The sequence below is a fragment of the Podarcis vaucheri genome (assembly GCF_965113315.1).
Source record: "Podarcis vaucheri genome assembly, chromosome: 4".
NCBI lineage: Eukaryota > Metazoa > Chordata > Lepidosauria > Squamata > Lacertidae > Podarcis > Podarcis vaucheri.
Genome location: NC_138762.1, coordinates 15,390,513 through 15,410,661, shown reverse-complemented (window position 1 = coordinate 15,410,661; position 20,149 = coordinate 15,390,513).

Genomic DNA, 20,149 nt, shown 5'->3' with positions numbered 1-20,149 from the left:
CCCCAAGGGTCATCTAGTCCAGCCCCCTGCAACGCAGGACTCTTTTGCCCATGGTGGGACTCGAACCTGCCACCCTGAGATTAAGCGCCTCATGGGCTGAGTTACAAGCATAATAATAATTCTCCAGATGTTTTGGACTACAGCTCCCATCATCCATGACCATTGTGCGTATTCACTGGGGTTGATGGGAGTTGTAGTCTGGAACTTCTGGAGGGTGCCTGGCCAGGGGAGGCTTACTTAGGAGCTCAACGGGGCTGTGTTCTGAGCAGACCAGCAGAGGCTTGCACTGTTAGCCAAGCAGCCATTCAGTAACAAGACCCTTAGGGCTGGGGATGAATATTTGAAACTTCCAGGATGTTTCTTTTATAACAGGAAGCTTTGGACTAGGACATGGGACACCAACAGTCATGCCTTTGCCCAAAGAATCCTGGGAACTGTAGCTTATTATGGGTGCGCCTGCACGTCACCTCCTCTGTCCTTTTCATGTCTCTTCTGGTTCTGGGAGATGAGGGGGAGGAGAGCTGGTCCACCCATGACTCTTCACCAGCCTGACTCATCTCTGCCTCTTGACCTCCTTCCCACTGCCTCCTTCAGCTTCTGCCTCTAATTCTGGACTTCCCTCTGCCACATACTCTCCCAGCTCACTAAGCCCTGTGACTTCACCAGCTTCTGACACCTCCTCTTCCCGATCTTCTCCCTCGTCTTCCTCTGACCACTCATCGTCATCCCACCACCAATCCTCTGGCTCAGAGCCTTCTTTCCTGGCGGGTTCCCTAGCTCAGAGGTCGGCAAAGTTTACCTCTCCTGGGCTGGTTCACTCCAGTGGAGTTCCCTCCGTGGGCCGGATCACACATGAGCTTGAGTGACCACAATTTCCAGCATATAATACTAATAATTTATTATTTATACCCCGCCCATCTGGCTGGGTTTCCCCAGCCACTCTGGGCGGCTTCCAACAAAACACTAAAATACAATAACCTATTAAACATTAAAAGCTTCCCTAAACAGGGCTGCCTTTAGATGTCTTCTAAAAGTTTGGTAGTTCTTTTTCTCTTTGACACCCAGTGGGAGGGCGTTCTACAGGGTGGGCGCCACTACCGAGAAGGCCCTCTGCCTGGTTCCCTGTAACCTCACTTCTCGCAATGAGGGAACTGCCAGAAGGCCCTCAGCGCTGGACCTCAGTGTCTGGGCAGAACGATGGAGGTGGAGACGTTCCTTCAGGTATACTGGACCGAGGCTGTTTAGGGCTTTAAAGGTCAGCACCAACATTGTGCATCTGCACAGACACGATTCCCAGCATCTGAGCATGCGCAGACAAAATTTCCGGCACTACGGAAACAAGTCCCTGCGCTGTGCCGTGCCGGTTTAGCTCAGCACGCAGGGACTCACCGAGAGGGCGGCTCAGTTCGGGGGCGGCTCCTGGGCCGGTTAAATGACCCCCATGGGCTGCTTGTGGCCCATGGGCCTTAGGTTGCTGACCCCTGCCCTAGCTGGGTCCTCTCACCATTCCTCTGTGATCCATGGCACTCCGATGGGTGGGGCAGTACCCTAACCCTAACCCAAAATTATCTTTTCTCAGTCACAAGGACATCACACTTTCCCATGTTTGCATAGAATGGTGTAGCTTTGGTCCTTACGAACGCAGCTATTGCTGTTGGCTGCCTGTAGCTTCCACCCACTCCCTCCCTCCCTCCTCACTGGGGAGTTTGAGCTCTCAATGCTGTGCTGTCTGGGCAAGATAAACTGCTGGCTGCAGGGCCAAAGGCTGAAGTCACTGGTTCCACCGGGAGTGCTGTTGGGATGCCATTCTTTCAACAGCATTCAGACACCAGTTCAAGAGGAAGAGAACAGTTTTGCCGGTGCTCATCAAGGTTTTGTGTTTTCGGGGCACAATAATCCGTCTGCTGGGAGTGGAGCAGTGGCAAGCTGTCAGCGTCTTTTTAAAAATGAGAGCACACACGCAAAATTCATCATTGCAAAGTCTAACAGAAGACACTCACAGAAATTTCCTTTGCTTGGAAATCAATAGGATCTGAAAGCATTTTAACTTTGGATCATGCGTAGGCATGTACAGAACCGGATTTAGGTTTGATGAGGCCCTCAGCTACTGAAGGTAATGGGGCCATTGATATGTCCAGCTGTCCATTGTCAACAACAAATTGCCGCTGTGTTTTGTGTTGAATATATGCTACATGGCAGCCTTTCTCAACCTGTGGGACTCCAGATGTTGTTGAACTACAACTCGCATCACCCCTAGCTAGCAAGGCCAGAGCTCAGGGATGATGGGAGTTGTAGTCCAACAACATCTGGGGATCCACAGTTTGAGAACCACTGCTATATGGTAATTTATGGACCTAATATGTATCTAAAGCCATTTGCACATAACAAATAGAAGTCTACACAACACAAAACACTGTTGCTGTATGTAGGTTTTATTTTATTTGTTTTTCATCTTATATTTTGGAAATGTACATCCAGTGTTCCTCCCCTTTACATTTTTTGGGGGCCCCCAAGAGAGTGGGGCCCTAAGCTATAGCTTGTTTAGCTTATACGTAAATCCGACACTAGGCATGCATGACTAGGAGCCATTCTAAGAAACCCAAAAATTGTTGCAGTTTTGAAATAAGGGGTTAAAGTCAGCCCAGTTCTGGAAGATTCTGTCTGCCATTCTGATTCCAAACAGCATCCAAACATAGGTGGAAAATAGCTTCCTTATCTCAGTAACATTTGGTTAAAATCAGTATCATTTTAAAAGGTTCAGCTTGCCAACTAGTAACAAAAGACACCCAATTTTGCATTCAGAGATGGACAAAAAAACTATTATGCAAACTTTTTTTACAGTATCCTAAGAGGTGTCCAACTGCATAGTGAACTAAGAACTTTTTTTAAAAAAGTATTTTTTGATACTTATTCAAAGATACAAAAAGTTCATACCCATTACTAAGTATCTTTTTATAAAACACTGAAATAAAATAACTACTTAATCTTAAAAAAGAACAGAGGCAAAAAGAAGGAAGAAGGAAGGAAGAAGAATAAAGATTTAAATTTTTTTTAAAAAAAGAATTCTGGTTCTCTGTCCTGCAGCTAAATATAGTATTCACTCATTAAGATCCAACCATTCTATCTTCTGTATTAGCAACTTTCCAGAAAATATGATAGATGAATGACAGAATTGGAACAAATTTGAGGCAACATCTCTGATGGACAGCTATCGAGTCCAACCTGCAGGAAAGGGTGCCTGCAGGCTGTCACTATTTTGCATAAGGAATTCAAGCACAGCAGCAGAACTTTAGGTTTATGCAGTTTAAGTGGATTAAAGGGCTTGGTTGCCCAGGTGCAACAAATCCACTTTGAAAAGGAATCAGACTTTTTTTGCAGTTAAAAAATTGCTGGGGAAATGCGTGGAAAAGTGTGTGATGAAGGAATGACTAAAAGGAAGATGTGCAAGCAAATTAAGAGGGAAGCAGGACAAAGGCTCAGAGCTTTATAACTGCCCCTCAAGCAAATCAGAATAAATGCTCAATAAAGTCCTGGATATAATCTAACCTCCGTGTAAGCTTTGTGCAAGCAAACCAGAGCAAACACTCAATAAACAGGTTGTCTGGAGGGGGTCTGAAGTCAAACTGCTCCTTAGGGAGTTTCTCCTGGTGTTTAATCAAAATAGGATTCTTTGCAATTTCTATGCATCATGTCCTGTGAATCAATGAAAAACCAGCCTGCTCCATCTTCTCTTTGCCTGCCCTTCAGATATTTGAAAACCTTTAATCTTCTTTCTCTAGGCTAACCATACCCAACTCTTTTAATTGTTCCTCAAAGGATTTGGTTTCCAGACAACACACCATCCTGGACACTTCCCAGTTTTTAATGTCCTTCCTAAAATGTGGCACCCAGAACATGTTCTCAATATAGTTTCAACATGGAAAAGGAGAAATGCAGAATTCATTGTCAATGTTGTCACAGACACTGGCCAATAGGTGCCTGACATCTGTGCAACTACAGCGTGTTACTGGTCCAAACTATAATGGATATGCTAGCTGAGAGAAAGGTGAGAATTGCATTGCTCCATCAAAAATTTAAATAATAATAATATATATAATGCAATTTAGTACAGTGGTACCTCTGATTACATACTTAATTCGTTCCGGAGGTCCGTTCTTAACCTGAAACTGTTCTTAACCTGAAGCACCACTTTAGCTAATGGGGCCTCCATGCCTCCGCCGCGCGATTTCTGTTCTCATCCTGAAGCAAGGTTCTTAACCCGAGGTACTATTTCTGGGTTAGCAGAGTCTGTAACCTGAAGCATATGTAACCCGAGGTACCACTGTACTAAGAAAATAGTATTCTCTCCTTTCTCCCAGCAACAGATCTACTAATGGACACAGAGGTCCTGCAACAACTGAGTTGAAAGGGTCATGTATCATGCTATAAAATACTTGTCTGGAAAGCAAAACTGTAAAAACCAGACAACTCTGGGTTTATCTGAGTTCACCAAAGTGGTTTAGTTTTCAAATAACAGTGGCTATATGTCACACTTTACCACTATATGCGAGTCTTTCCTGTCTGTCATTCCTGATTTAGGATGCAGCATATATTTGGCAGTTGACAAAATTGAGTGGGGTTTTCTCTCTCTCCCAACTCAAGCTTGGAACTTAAGCAGGAAGCTGCCCAGATTAATGTTCTGGCAAGTGCTGAAAAGTAAACAGGTAAATGGCATTGTTCTAAGATGCCATCTTTGCTGCGTGGAAAGAATCTGCCAGTGCAGATTGACAAATACTCACAAATCCCTCAAGTATCAATAGCCAGCTAATCTCTTCCACTGGGGCTAACAAGTTGGGTTTTGTCATGGTGGTACCGACGGCTGATGAATCACTGACTCATCCTAGACATCAACAAAGTGCCGTGTTCCATCTCAAGAATGAGCAGCTACAAGCCCTGGCTGAAACCACCAGCATCTCAAGACATGCGCCTCTAATATAAAGTCCTGCAGCTGACAGTGACTTGGCAACAAAGCTAATCAAAGCAGGAGACAAAAACAAGGACTATTTGGATGTACAGTGGGGGAGAAGACGTCTTGATTATGGAGCATTGGATTTCTGGGCCACGTTCCCCCTTCTTCTGCCACATCATAAGAATGTAACAGCCTGGTGGATCCAGCCAATAGCCCATTGACTCCAGTATCTTCTCTAACAGTGGCCAAGTAGGACCCAAGCACATGGAGTGCTGCTCAGAAGCGTTAGGGGTGCCAACTATAGGGGGCTCTGGGTGCACAAAAAAATTGTTGTGAGTGCTCAGTACGCACACCACAGGGCCCCTGATGCAGCTTCAGGTGCCTCAGGAAGCACCAAGGCCTCAGAGATGCTGTCTGAGGCCTTGCAAGATCTCAGAACCTGTCTTCTAGTGGCACCGGAAGTCAGGTCCCAATGTGACCTCATGACATCATGTGCAGGGCACCCATTACCTGGGGCCCATAAGTATCCTGGCTACTAGCCGCTGACAGCTGTATCCATTGCTTTTTTCTGGGGCTACACCCCTAAACATTTTGTGAATCTAAGTTTGGTCTCATTGACGGGCAGTATTTCAATACAGTGGTGCCTCGCAAGACGAAAATAATTCGTTCCGCGAGTCTTTTCATCTTGCAATGTTTTTTGTCTTGCGAAGCACGGTCCGCCGCAACTGTGCCTCTTCAAGCGGCTTTAAGAAAAAAGCGCAAGACGTTTTCGTCTTGCAAAGCAAGCCCATAGGGAAATTCATCTAGTGAAGCAACGCAAAACTGAAAAACCCTTTCGTCTAGCGAGTTTTTCGTCTTGCGAGGCATTCGTCTTGCGGGGCACCACTGTATGAGTACGAAAATGAGAGTACCCATAAACACACACACACACACACCCCCACACAACTTTCATTGACGGGCAGTATTTCAATACAGTGGTGCCTCGCAAGACGAAAATAATTCGTTCCGCGAGTCTTTTCGTCTTGCGATGTTTTTCGTCTTGCGAAGCACGGTCCGTCGCAGCTGCGCCTCTTCAAGAGGCTTTAAGAAAAAAGCGCAAGACGTTTTCGTCTTGCGAAGCAAGCCCATAGGGAAATTCGTCTAGCGAAGCAACGCAAAACCGAAAAACCCTTTCGTCTAGCGAGTTTTTCGTCTTGCGAGGCATTCGTCTTGCGGGGCACCTCTGTATGAGTACGAAAATGAGAGTACCCATAAACATAAACACACACACACAGAGACACACACCACACCACACACACACTGGCTGTATCCTCCACAAATTTGTCCAACCTTCTTTTAAAGCTATCCAAAGTGGCCTTTGGTGACCTTTGGTCACCTAGATGATCTCCTATGATTCCATGGTGGTCTTTTCAACCTTTATAGCAGGGGCGGGGACTCTTAGGCCCTGGAGGAACCATAGGCAGCCAATGAGGCTTCTCTCCCCAGCCACTGGAACTCTCTAAAGCCACACCCTTCCTTTGATCACACGCCCCTCTCCAGGGCACACCCAACCTGGGCCCTGTTCTGTTCCCCTCTCTGTTATTTTTGTGGGGGCTGGAATGTCTCCTTGGACTGTAATAATCTGTGCTGCTCGCTTAGAATGAATGTGTATTGTGTGTTGCATATGGAAACCTCTGACATCTGCATGGGTAGAATATAGCCTATGATAGACAGGTAACATCTGTTGCTCCACTTGCTTGTGTCTTTGGCCCTGCCCGCTACTGGCATGCAGGTCCCAGAAGGTTGCTAATCAAGGAAAGTGGCCTTCAAGATGAGAAAGGTTCCTCACCCTCTATAAGTTAAAGGGCTCCCCTTCTTTCTGTGGGATCGAGCCCGCAATGAGAAGGCAAGGGTGATGGCATTGTTGAGAAGGAAATTTGTTTCCAACCTACCTGTTGAATTATTTGCGCAAAGTCAATATACTCGGGGACAACAGAACCACCAGCAAAAGCCAAACATCATAAAAGGCATGTAATTGCTGGATTAAAATGCTGTCGAAAGCAAGACAAAGGGGAACGGAAAAAGCTTCAAAGATGCTCAGATTGAATCAAAACCCTGGGTAAGTGAAATTTCCCTTCAAAAAATGTCTCCGGGGATTTCAGCTGGGGTTCCTTTGTTCTGAATCTGTTTCCAATAGATTGCTAATTGAGAAAAATGAACAAAAACCCCCACATTGGGCTGGATACAACCAGCCGAAACCAGTGCAAGGGCTCCTGCTAATGCAATGAGACTTTCATTCCCCTGACTCCCTCCATGGGCTCCCAACCTCCCCCAAATTCACCCTGGAGGACCCCCAGGATGGCATGTGGGGAAGGAGAGGGGAGGGGGTTTTTCATTGCAAACAGATATGCTTGCATGGGTGGAATGGTGACATGGCTGCCCTGCAGCTCAGAGCATCTATTTTGCCTGCAGATGGTTCCAGGTTCCATTCCTAGCATCTCCAGGGAGGGCTGGGAGAGATCCCTGCCTGAAACCCAGGAGCGAGATGGATATATGTTCTGACTGAGTATAAGGCATGTTCCTCTTAGTGCGATGTTGAATTCCACCCATTATGACACTGCAAACAATACATAGAAATTACTGTTATCCTGATACGTATTATTTCTCACTCAAAGAACTTGCCAGTTGTCATCTGTAGAGAAGTACGTCAAATTAATCCTGAGCACAAGGTTTTTCGAAACCAGCCAGTAATTGGAAGTCTTTTTTTTAAGGCAACAGTTGTCTTTTGCTCCTGTTAATGTCAACTGTTAGCTCCAAGTCAGTTCAGTCACATCTCTGAATTAACAAAGAAGTGTATTTTTAAGAATTCGGTGGGATTTGATAGTCTTGTCATCTCATGGATGACTTTTAGGAAACCTATCCAATCTCTCTCTCTCTCTCTCTCTCTCTCTCTCTCCCTCTCCCTCTCCCTCTCCCTCTCCCTCTCCCTCTCCCTCTCCCTCTCCCTCTCCCTCTCCCTCTCCCTCTCTGTCATAGCAAACACAGGCAATGAGCATGGATGGTTTTGCAGCCCAAACAAGGCTGCTAAGGAACAAGACGGAGGTTTCAGCATGCCTCTAGTTTCTGGCAAGTTTATTTAATTAAAAAAACCCAGAGAGGGAGACACACAGAAAAATGGGCAGGGAAGAAGAAGAAGAGTATGGATTTGATATCCCACTTTATCACTACCCAAAGGAGTCTCAAAGCGGCCAACAATCTCCTTTCCCTTCCTCCCCCACAACAAACACTCTGTGAGGTGAGTGAGGCTGAGAGACTTCAGAGAAGTTTGACTAGCCCAAGGTCACCCAGCAGCTGCATGTGGAGGAGTGGAGACGCGAACCCGGTTCCCCAGATTACGAGACTACCGCTCTTAACCACTACACCACACTGGCTCTCCACAGGTCGGCAAGGAGCAGGACTTCTGTTCCCTGGGCCCATCTAAATGTGGCATGCCTTGATGGCACTCAAAAATGTGTGCTCCTTCCCTCATGAAACTATGTGAGATCAGGCCATGCTAGATCATTTACAGAGCGTTTAATTGTTTATAAATAAAAGCATTGCCATATTGTAAAATATCAGGGCAGTGCACAACATAAACAACACAAAACACCATTAAAACAGTAGGGATAATAATCAAAGTCACCGGCTAACCAAAGAAATAAAATAAATAAATAAATAGCTACAAAGGCCTTTTGACATTTTAGAAAGCTCCTCAAGTGATGCCTGGAAGTCAAAAGGGAAGCTGCCTGCCTAATCTCTGGCAGAGGAGAGTTCGACAGCATGGACTTGGCAGCATTAAATATCTGACTTTTGGATGAAGCCAGCTGGGCCCCTGTAACAAGAGTAAGAGTTAACAGTGCTTCTCTGTAAGATCTCAGCGATCAAGCAGAGATACATAAGGGCTTGTGCCATCTTTGTGTCTCAGTCCCAAGTTGTTCAGATCCTTGAACCTGGCCGCATAGGCAGTGCAGATGTTTCAGCAGAGACATCCCATGATGCCAAGCTGTGTGCCTACTTCAGCAAGTCAAGCTGCAGCCATTCAGTACCTGCTAGAGCAGGGGTCAGCAACCTTTTCCAGCCATGGGCCACTCTACTGTCCCTCAGACCTTGTGGGGGGACGGGCTATTTTTTTGGGGGGGGTGAACGAATTCCTATGCCCCACAAGTAACCCAGAGACATTTTTTTAAAAAAAATTTTTTTGTTGTTTAGTCGTGTCCGACTCTTCGTGACCCCATGGACCAGAGCATGCCAGGCACTCCTGTCTTCCACTGCCTCCCACAGTTTGGTCAGGCTCATGTTTGTAGCTTCGCAAACACTATCCAGCCATCTCGTCCTCTGTCATCCCCTTCTCCTTGTTTTTATTTTTACCAACAACCAAAACACAAACAGTGACACCCCTCAGGCAGGCTGATACATTGGGTATACTTAATCAATAATAACATATTCAATTCAACCATAAGTACAATTCTATATACATTAACACTCCTCCCTCCACATGGTTATTTAACTTTTAACATTTTAATTGCTCCAAATTGTTCAAACCTACCCAGATAATTCAATATCTTCTCAATCCAATCCTCCTCTTTCTCACTGACCTTACACCCTTCTGTGTATCTTCACAATTAGATATTCTAAAATTATAATATTATTCAATTTTTTCCTCCATTGGTTCACCCCTAGCTCTTCTGCGTTTTTCCAGTTACTCACTATAACCTGTCTGGCTGCAATTACCGTCAATTTTACCCATTTACATTCCTCTTTTGTTTTTAACTCGGTGCTACTCAGACTAATAAGAACCATTAATTTATATATTTCCACCTTCCTACCCAGGCAGGCCCCACAAATAACCCAGAGATGCATTTTAAATAAAAGGACACATTCTATTCATGTAAAAACACGCTGATTCCCAGACCGCCCCATGGGCCTTAGGTTGCCAACCCCTGTGCTAGAGTTTCTGGAGCAGACCCCAGGCCAACCCCAAAGGGAGCTCATTGCGGTAGCTTACCCATGCATGAGCTGCAGTGGCCAAGTGACCCCAATCCTGATAGGGCCATAGCTGGCATACCAGACAAAGCTAGCAAAAGGCCACCCTCCATGACTGCATGTGCGACTTGACTACATCCAATGTCATCTCGCCATATCAGATGACTGATAGGAACACTGTTTACCCACGGGAAGGAAACAGGAGCAGTGCAAGAAACCATCATGTGTTATAAGGCGTCAACAAGGACCAGCCTTAGTACTGATAAGCATTGTATATTGACACAGAGAATTACAACATGTTGTTCTGATCATGAGGCATGGCTACACATTCTGATAATGCAGTAAAAGTGACTGGCCCATTTGTATGGGGGTGGGGAACTTTTTCAGCCCAACAGGCCAGATTTTAATCTCCCCAACCCCACTTTATGGGCCAGTTTTGGACCACCCACATGTCAAAGTTGGTCTGCTGTTGGTTCCACTATCTAACAGTTCTTACCTTCAGAAAGTTCTGCCTGAACTTTCTTGTAACTTGAAGCCATTGGTTCGGGTCCTACACTCGGAGCAGGAGAAAACAAGCTTGTTCCCTCTTCCATGTGACAGCCCTTGAGATATTTGAAGATGGCTGTCATATCTCCTCTCAGTCTCTTCTTTCCCAGGCTAAACATAGCCAACTCCCTCAACCGTTCCTCATAAGGCTTGGTTTCCAGACCTTTGATCATCTTGGTTGCCTTCCTCTGCACGCGTTCCAATATGTCAACATTATGCTCAATGACCAGTATCAAGATAAAAATACAAAATTTAAAAGCTCAGAACAAAATAAAATAGTATGAAATCACATATACATAAACAAGCAGTTCTAGGTGGTCATCTATCTGTCAGAAGGAAACCCTTCTGACCTAGAGATGACCTTTTGTCAATATATTATACTACTCCTGGGTGCTATATGTTATATGTTGTATTTAAATTTTATCTTCATACTGGTCATTAACCATAATAAAACAGCTATACTATACTATAGTTACATGCAGGGACATCCACATCCTGCAGAAAGGGGGAGTAAATGGTTTGTAAAGGTAAAGGGACCCCTAACCATTAGGTCGTGTCGTGGCCGACTCTGGGGTTGCGGCGCTCATCTCGCTTTACTGGCCGAGGGAGCCGGCGTTTGTCTGCAGATAGCTTCTGGGTCATGTGGCCAGCATGACCAAGCCGCTTCTGGTGAACCAGAGCAGTGCACAGAAACGCCGTTTACCTTCCCGCCAAAGCGGTACCTATTTATCTACTTGCACTTTGACGTGCTTTCGAACTGCTAGGTTGGCAGGAGCAGGGACTGAGCAATGGGAGCTCACCCCGTCGCGGGGATTTGAACCGCCAACCTTCTGATCGGCAAGTCCTAGGCTCTGTGGTTTAACCCACAGTGCCACCCGTGTCCCAAATGGTTTGTAGCACCTGCTAAAAGCATTTTTGTTTAGACAAACCTGTAGAATGTTGAATTGGTTTGATCTGTTTCTAAGCTTAGCGTTGATTTTGTATTTTTGAATGTTTTTAGTTGTGTCACCACCAGCCATACTTCTGATGTTAACGGGACTGAGAGAAGGTGCTCACCCAAAGATCTTAGCACACAGGCAGCTTTGTATAGGGAGATACAATCTTTCAGGTAGCCTGGGAGCGAGTCATATAATATAATATGTACAAGTACAACCATAAAGTCATTAATAAAAACCATCAATAAAACTAGTAAACATCCCCCGCAAAAAAATTACTAAGGGTGCAATCCTAACCCCATATACCTGGGAGTGAGCCCCACTGAATTCCATAGGACAAGAAGGTGGAGAATTTTGACTGGAAACTTTGGTGGGGCTTTCTAGCTTGGCTCCTGACTTCCACTCAATGCTCCCTATAGCTCATCCATGACAGGTCACCACCAAACCATAGCATCTTCCAGGGAGTCCGAACTCCTCCCTTGATGCTGCTGGGGATTTGTTAGTGCATTAGCAGTTAAGAACTACTTGCTCTCTTGTTGAGGAGACAGAAAGGGGGACAACTTTTGAAGCAATTCAGAAACATAGCAATACAGATTCCAAGGCAGAGAACTCACTGTTCAAATCCCCAGCGGCATCAAGGGAGTGATGTCATTTAAGCACTGAGAAATGCAAGGGCTCAGATGAGTGTTAGCGCTGCCGGAGCAAAGTCTGTGCTGTCTTTGGAGCTGTCCGAGGTTCTGAATAAGCATGATGGCAAGAAATTGATTTTTGAATGATTTAAATTGTTTTTACTGGGTTTTTTTTTGTAATCCGCTTTGAGGTTTTCTGTTTTGAAAGTCAATAAATGTTGCAAGCCGCCTTAAGTCCCAACTTGGGAGAATGACAGGATATAAATACATTAAATAAACACATTATTTATTCATATTTGTAGGCCATCTTGGGGCTTTTGCCCTTACAGAAGAATATAAGAAGAGGCCTGCTGGATCAGGAGTCAGAAGTAGGGCTGACCTAATCCTGAGTCCAGTTCCTGACATTAGAATCATAGAATCATAGACTCATAGAATCATAGAGTTGGAAGAGACCACAAGGGCCATCGAGTCCAACCCCCTGCCAAGCAGGAAACACCATCAGAGCACTCCTGACATATGGTTGTCAAGCCTCTGCTTAAAGACCTCCAAAGTAGGAGACTCCACCACACTCCTTGGCAGCAAATTCCACTGTCGAACAGCTCTTACTGTCAGGAAGTTCTTCCTAAGGTTTAGGTGGAATCTTCTTTCTTGTAGTTTGGATCCATTGCTCCGTGTCCGCTTCTCTGGAGCAGCAGAAAACAACCTTTCTCCCTCCTCTATGTGACATCCTTTTATATATTTGAACATGGCTATCATATCACCCCTTAACCTCCTCTTCTCCAGGCTAAACATGCCCAGCTCCCTTAGCCGTTCCTCATAAGGCATCGTTTCCAGGCCTTTGACCATTTTGGTTGCCCTCCTCTGGACACGTTCCAGTTTGTCAGTGTCCTTCTTGAACTGTGGTGCCCAGAACTGGACACAGTAGTCCAGGTGAGGTCTGACCAGAGCAGAATACAGTGGCACTATTACTTCCCTTGATCTAGATGCTATACTCCTATTGATGAGGCCCAGAATTGCATTGGCTTTTTTAGCTGCCGCGTCACACTGTTGGCTCATGTCAAGTTTGTGGTCAACCAAGACTCCTAGATCCTTTTCACATGTACTGCTCTCAAGCCAGGTGTCCCCCATCTTGTATTTGTGCCTCTCATTTTTTTTGCCCAAGTGCAATACTTTACATTTCTCCCTGTTAAAATTCATCTTGTTTGTTTTGGCCCAGTTCTCTAATCTGTCAAGGTCGTTTTGAAGTGTGATCCTGTCCTCTGGGGTGTTAGCCACCCCTCCCAGTTTGGTGTCATCTGCAAATTTGATCAGGGTGCCCTTGAGTCCATCATCCAAGTCGTTGATAATTACATCAGTTGCTTATCTTACCCAGCATCCTGTTCTCACAGTGGCCAACCAGATGCCTGTGGGAAACCCAGAAGCAGGATTCAACCACAGGAACACTCTCACCCCCTGTGGTTTCCAGCAACTGATCCTCAGAAGCATTGCTGCCTCTGTAACATATACACAACTTCACCGTTTCTCTTATTTTTATCCTGTTTTCCATGGGGTTGTTGTTTCTCCCCTTCTGCTGCAACCTACCTTCTATCTATCACATCATAACTACAGTATTATAATCTTACTACTTCTGCTGGTCATAACTCAAATCCTGCTCACAAGTTCATCATACTGCAATATTTCTTTAAATAAGGTAAAGGGTAAAGGGACCCCTGACCATTAGGTCCAGTCGTGACCAACTCTGGGGTTGCGGCGCTCATCTCGCTTCATTGGCCGAGGGAGCCGGCGTACAGCTTCCGGGTCATGTGGCCAGCATGACTAAGCCGCTTCTGGCGAACCAGAGCAGCGCACAGAAATACCATTTACCTTCCCGCTGGAGCGGTACCTATTTATCTACTTGCACTGGCATGCTTTCGAACTGTTAGGTTGGCAGGAGCAGGGACCGAACAATAGGAGCTCACCCCGTCGCGGGGATTCGAACCACCGACCTTCTGATCAGCAAGTCCTAGGCTCTGTGGTTTAACTCACAGCGCCACCCGCGTCCCTACCCATTTCTTTAAATAGTCCCCCCCAAAAGGCACCTGTTCTGGCAGCCATCACCTTAAAGGTGGCCTAGGAACATTTAAACATGAGTAAATCAGTTGAGAATCCTTCTGGCAGGAGGGAAGAACCTGTACATAGCAAAGAAAGAGAGCAGGTTGCAAAGTTTGCTTGTTATGTGAAAGTTTAACTTAGTGAAATATTGCAAGAGGGAGGGATTGTGTTTGACCGCCGTGGTGAAAACAGCCCATACTGTGGCATAAGCTGTCTTAGACCAGAACTTCGTGCATCTAAGCAAATTAATGCCTCAATAAATCTGTTTGTCTTTATGGTACTGCAAGACACGTTGTTCTGATTAGCAACATAAATTCCTCGAATACTTACCTCCGTGAAATGTCCCAGGTCAACATCACCACGGCTGTTCTTTCCCACATTAAGATCAGGGCTGAGAGGGGTGGGGACAAATTCAACCCAAATGTTTATTCACTGGGAAATCAAAAGCACATCACAGTTTATTCTCAAATAATTTTATGACCAATAAAACTCTGCAGGCACCAAAACGCCGTCGAATGTAAATAACTCATCATTGTGAATAAACACATTATTCAGTTGGCACTCGACAAACGAGCAAGAATGCTTCGCTTGCTGCCAGGGAGACAGCTTTTCCCAAGCTGGTGCCCTCTAGATGTTTTGGACTACAACTCGGCCTGGATAGCTCAGTTGGTTAGAGCATGATGCTGATAACGCCAAGGTTGCAGGTTTGATCCCCGTATGGGACAGCTGCACTGCAGAGGGTTGGACTAGATGATCCTCAGGGTCCCTTTTAGCTCTACAATTCTATGATTCCGTCAGCACAGGGGCTGATAGGAGTTGTAGTCCAGAACATCTGGAGGATGACAGTTTGGGGAAGCCTGAGCTGAGAGAATCCAGGTGAATCACCCACCCAAATTTCCTAGCCTGGTGCCAATGAGTATGGCAGAATTTCTACACCCATTTGCCAAAAGAGAGCAAAAACAGTTGAGAATAATTTCACAATAGGCCATGGCATCAAAACAATTATGGCCCATGTTCATTTCCAACCATGCCCCCTGCTCAATTTGGTATAATAATATGGCATGGCCAGACTATTGGACGCATGGGACAATTGTCCCAGAGCTCCAGTTCTGGGCTATACACTGCACTGCTGTTTCAAGAAGAGACAGCTGGTGTGCCGTGACAGTTTTATCTGTATTCTTCCCCCCAACTTCCTGATCTACTCAGAATTTATCATTGCTTGTCTCCAGCCTAGTTCCTGGCAACACACTATATGGCAGGAAACCTATAACCACAATGCGAGCACTAAGGCCTAAATCCAATACAGAGTTATGATTGCAAACACCCATTCAAATTAATGGGGTGAAGCATGTCAAATTCTGTGCTGGCCTAAAGCTATTGCTGAACAGCCAAGAGAGCTGTTGGAGGGAGGGGGGGGATACCCTGTGGGAAGCAAGGGCAAGTGGAAACATTCAGTTACTTGGACCCTGTCAGTGCAAAGTTCCTAAAACGCCCCAAAGAGGATATTTTCGCATTTGCATCTGCTCATACCTTTTCCCTAAATGTATTCTAACCAAATTACTATGTTAAGAAGAAGAAGAGAAGAAGAGTTTGGATTTGATATCCCGCTTTATCACTACCCGAAAGAGTCTCAAAGCGGCTAACATTCTCCTTTCCCTTCCTCCCCCACAACAAACACTCTGTGAGGTGAGTGGGGCTGAGAGACTTCAGAGAAGTGTGACTGGTCCAAGGGCACCCAGCAGCTGCATGTGGAGGAGCAGGGAATCGAACCCGGTTCCCCAGATTATGAGACTACCGCTCTTAACCACTACACCACACTGGCTCTTGAAGGGTTAGGGTTCTAGCCTAACCTTCTCCCTGACAAGCTACTTTACTACATGCAGGGAATTAGTTTCACTGTGGAGAAACATTCCAGCATGCAACACCTTCATTCTGAAGGACAGTGCCATGTAATATTTCTGAATTTGCTTCCTACAACTGCAGATGTACAATGTGCTGCCATCTGCCTTATTGCAGGGCAGATTCGAGGGTAAACCATACGCGGAACAAGTCTGCCCCTGCGGCTTGATGGAGGTAGAAACTGTCTCTCATGCCTTGTTACGCTGGCATTTCTACGGGGATACACACTTGGTATTTATTACCCCTGCTATGCAAAGATCTCCAAATGAATCCGAACTTCAATGTCTAAAATCCCTGGTAGAGGACAAGGACCCCGAGATCACGTTAAGGGTAGCCAAATTCTGTGTGATTGTCATTAAACTTAGGGAACAAGCAGTGCTATCATAATGATTAAGGTTTTAAATGATAATTTTAGGTTATATGTTAGTGACTACGTTTTAATTTATATATATTTTTAACTGTTGGTATATCTGTATTGTCCCTGTTATACCTAATTGCAAATTCAAATGTATCCCTATCGTTTTTTATGTCTTCCTTGATATTTTATGTGGGCTGGAACTGGTCTGCGACCAAAATAATAAAATTCAATTCAATTCAACTGCAGATGTAGGGAACTGGATGTAATCATCTATGATCATCTATGATCATCAAGGGCTTCTACCCTGGCCACCGACAGCTGGTGGAGATGCCTGTTGTTGTTTTTCTAAATGTGTAAGTAAGGGATGGGGAATGAACCTGTGGTCCTGAAGATGTTGCTAGGCTACAACTCCCACCATCCCTGACCATTGGCCATGCTAACTGGGTGCGTAGAAATGCCATCAGTAGCATACTGGGGCTGGGGTGTTTTGACGGCAAATGCCAATCGTATTTTCCTGCCTTGTTTCCATTCCTGTTTGCAGAAGGACATGTGAATTGAAGCAATTACTGGTTTTTGTTGTTGTTTAGTCGTTTAGTCGAGTCCAACTCTTCGTGACCCCATGGACCAGAGCACAGACACAGTGGAAGTGAGGAACAGGTTTAAGGATTTAGATTTGGTGGACAGAGTGCCTGAAGAACTATGGATGGAGGCTCGTAACATTATACAGGAGGCAGCAACGAAAACCATCCCAAAGAAAAGGAAATGCAAGAAAGCAAAGTGGTTGTCCAATGAGGCCTTACAAATAGCGGGGGAGAGAAGGCAAGCAAAATGCGAGGGAGATAGTGAAAGATACAGGAAATTGAATGCGTACTTCCAGCAAGGAGAGACAAGAGGGCCTTCTTAAACGAGCAGTGCAAAGAAATAAAGGAAAACAATAGAATGGGGAAAACCAGAGATCTGTTCAAGAAAATTGGAGATATGAAAGGAACATTTCGTGCAAAGATTACCATGATAAAGGACAAAAGTGGTGAGGACCTAACAGAAGCAGAAGACATCAAGAAGAGGTGGCAAGAATACACAGAGGAATTACACCAGAAAAATAGGGGTGTCCCAGACACCCCAGACAGTGTGGTTGCTGACCTTGAGCCAGACATCCTGAAGAGCGAAGTCTAATGGGCCTTAGAAAGCACTGCTAATTACAATTACTGATCCCTTTCCCATTTTGACAGAATTCTCTCACATCCCTGTAGCAGAGTGAAAGCAGATCAAACAGAGTTTCCCTTGCAGTGGTAAAACCTGCACGCACTGCTCAAGGGAGGCATTCAGCCAAATAAATCTTTCCCTTACATCAGCCATGGGTTTCTCCTGACAACCTATTTACTGAGCATTCAACCAGCTTTGCTTGTACAAAGCTCCCATGGAGGCCAGATTATATCAGGGCCTTATTCAGAATCATTGTTTTGTTTACAGGGAGGTTATACAACAATATCTATTCATCTTGATTTGCTATTCATCTTCCTGTTGGTCAGTCATTCATCCTTCCTGCACTTTTCAATGCATCTCCTCACTTTCCTAACAGCAAAAAGTTGTTTTCTTTTTTTAAAAAAGTGGATTTGTTGCAAAGCGTAGAGTGCTTTAATTGACTTTATTTGTGGAAACCTGCATTTCCCAGTATGTGCTTCAATTATTCCTGCAAAATACCGACAGGAGGCACCCCATGTTCTTCATGGCTGGATTTCTGTAAAACAGGGGGAGTGAACCTGTGGTTCTCCAGATGTTGCTAGACTTCAACTCCCATTAGTCTCAGTCAGCGTAGCCAGTGGCCAGGGATTCTGGGAGGTGTAGTCCATTAACATCTGAAGGGCCACAGGCTAGCCCTCCCCTGCTCCACTGTAAAGCAATATCCTAAAACATTTTTTCCCAAACTTGGGTCTTCAGCTGTTTTCAGACTCCAATTCCCATCATCCCTGACTGCTGGTCATGCTAGCTAGGGATGATGGGAGCTGTAGTCCAAAGCCAGCCAGAGACCCATGTTTGGGGAACACCGCTCTAGAACTTGTGGCACCTCCTTCTCATGAAATGGCACAGTCCCTCATCAACAAACCTTCTGTTTTGCTCTTGGGGGTCAGAGGGAGAGAGTTGTCAAGACTCTGGTAGACTCACTTGATGGCCAGTGGGCTGGATTCTTTTTTTGCTGGGTCAGAAACGCAGGCCTGTGCTGTATGTCCCAGTTAGTGCAGAACCGCCACCAGAAACATGTCACCGCAAACACACAAATCACTCCTAGAAAGTCAGCCCCACCTTGAAGCGTTCCTCAGACCTGGCAAGGAGGCAGCGCTTGGAATGAGGGCTGGACAGCTTCCACTAATGATTGAAGGCTTGCTTCGGTTAAATGTTAACAAGCAGCTCGCGATGGGACTTTCCGAGCGCAGCCAGCGGAAGAGTTGATCCAAGAGTCAAGCGAACAAGAGACTCTGAGAGAGGGCGATCTGGAGCTACAGAGCCAAGCCACTGGAGCTGATAATATCTTCTGTAAAGGAGAAAGGGGACAACAAGGCTATTAAGAAAACAAGTCAAGCATTTCCTTTTCAGTTCCGTAGCTGCCGGGGCAGGTGTCAGCCTCCTGCTCTCTTTCTTGAAGTCAGGCACACTGACTTAATTGTGTGCCTGCCCTTTAAATACAGCCTAGTATCACTCCCTGTTTCCCTCCATAGACTAGGAAAAGCCCTGCTGCAGGCCTGTATTAAGAGCCCTGCCAGTGGTGTGTGTCACTCTTTATTTTTTAAATATAGAACACCTGCTCTTTACTTACTTTAAGCTAGTCTATGGAGGGAAACCATGTCCTTTCACCAAAAATGCTGCCAGAGAAACTTACAAAAATCAGCAGTAAGACATTGGGAAATGATTAATAGTGAATTGAAAAAAATGTTCAAAACTACCTTCTCCCCAAAAACCCAGAGTCCTTTTTGTTGTGAATAACCCAGACTGAAAATCCAAGGTGTCAGAAAAGGTTATTTATGTACGCAACATAAATGGAAATTGAGCGAGGTCCCAACTAAAGAGGATTGGCAGGATAAGTTGACAGAATATGTACAACTTGCAGATTTAACATATAGAATAAGAGAAGCAAGAAAAGCACGTGTTTAAAGAAGATTGGATAACATTTACTGAATATATGGAAAATAATTGTATACAGATGAAAATGCTGGCAGCATTAAGATAAGTTCAACAAAGTAAAGAATTTTTGATGGATGTAAAAGTGGAAAACTGATCTGAATGGTTATATTAAAATATGCAGGGATGTATGTTATGATGGCTAGCCATTGTTTGTTCTTAGCTACCAGCACAGCAACTTGCAAAGCCTTCTGGAAAATCCAAGCAGGCTTTGCACCTGAAGCCCTAGCCTTTAAGGAGTGCTGGCTTGGGTCTCAAAGCTGACCTTGTTTCTCTTACTCTCTCCATCCCTACCCATGAATCCTTTCAGGCACCCTGATCTGCCTCGTCTGTTTCTCTGTCCGTTTGGTTACCCTTGTTGGAGAGGTGGAATTGAATCCAGCAGGGCTGGCTGACAGGAGTTCCGGCCTTGGATTGCTTTTCTTGGAGTTCCTGGGATATCCTGCTGTAAAAATGGCTAGATTTGGATGGAAACTGCAGTCTATATGGAAGTTTTGGGTGCTGTCCCTGGAACAAACTCTTGCTCTGAGGCTAATTCTTGCCAGCATGCCTCAGAAAGAGGACTCCC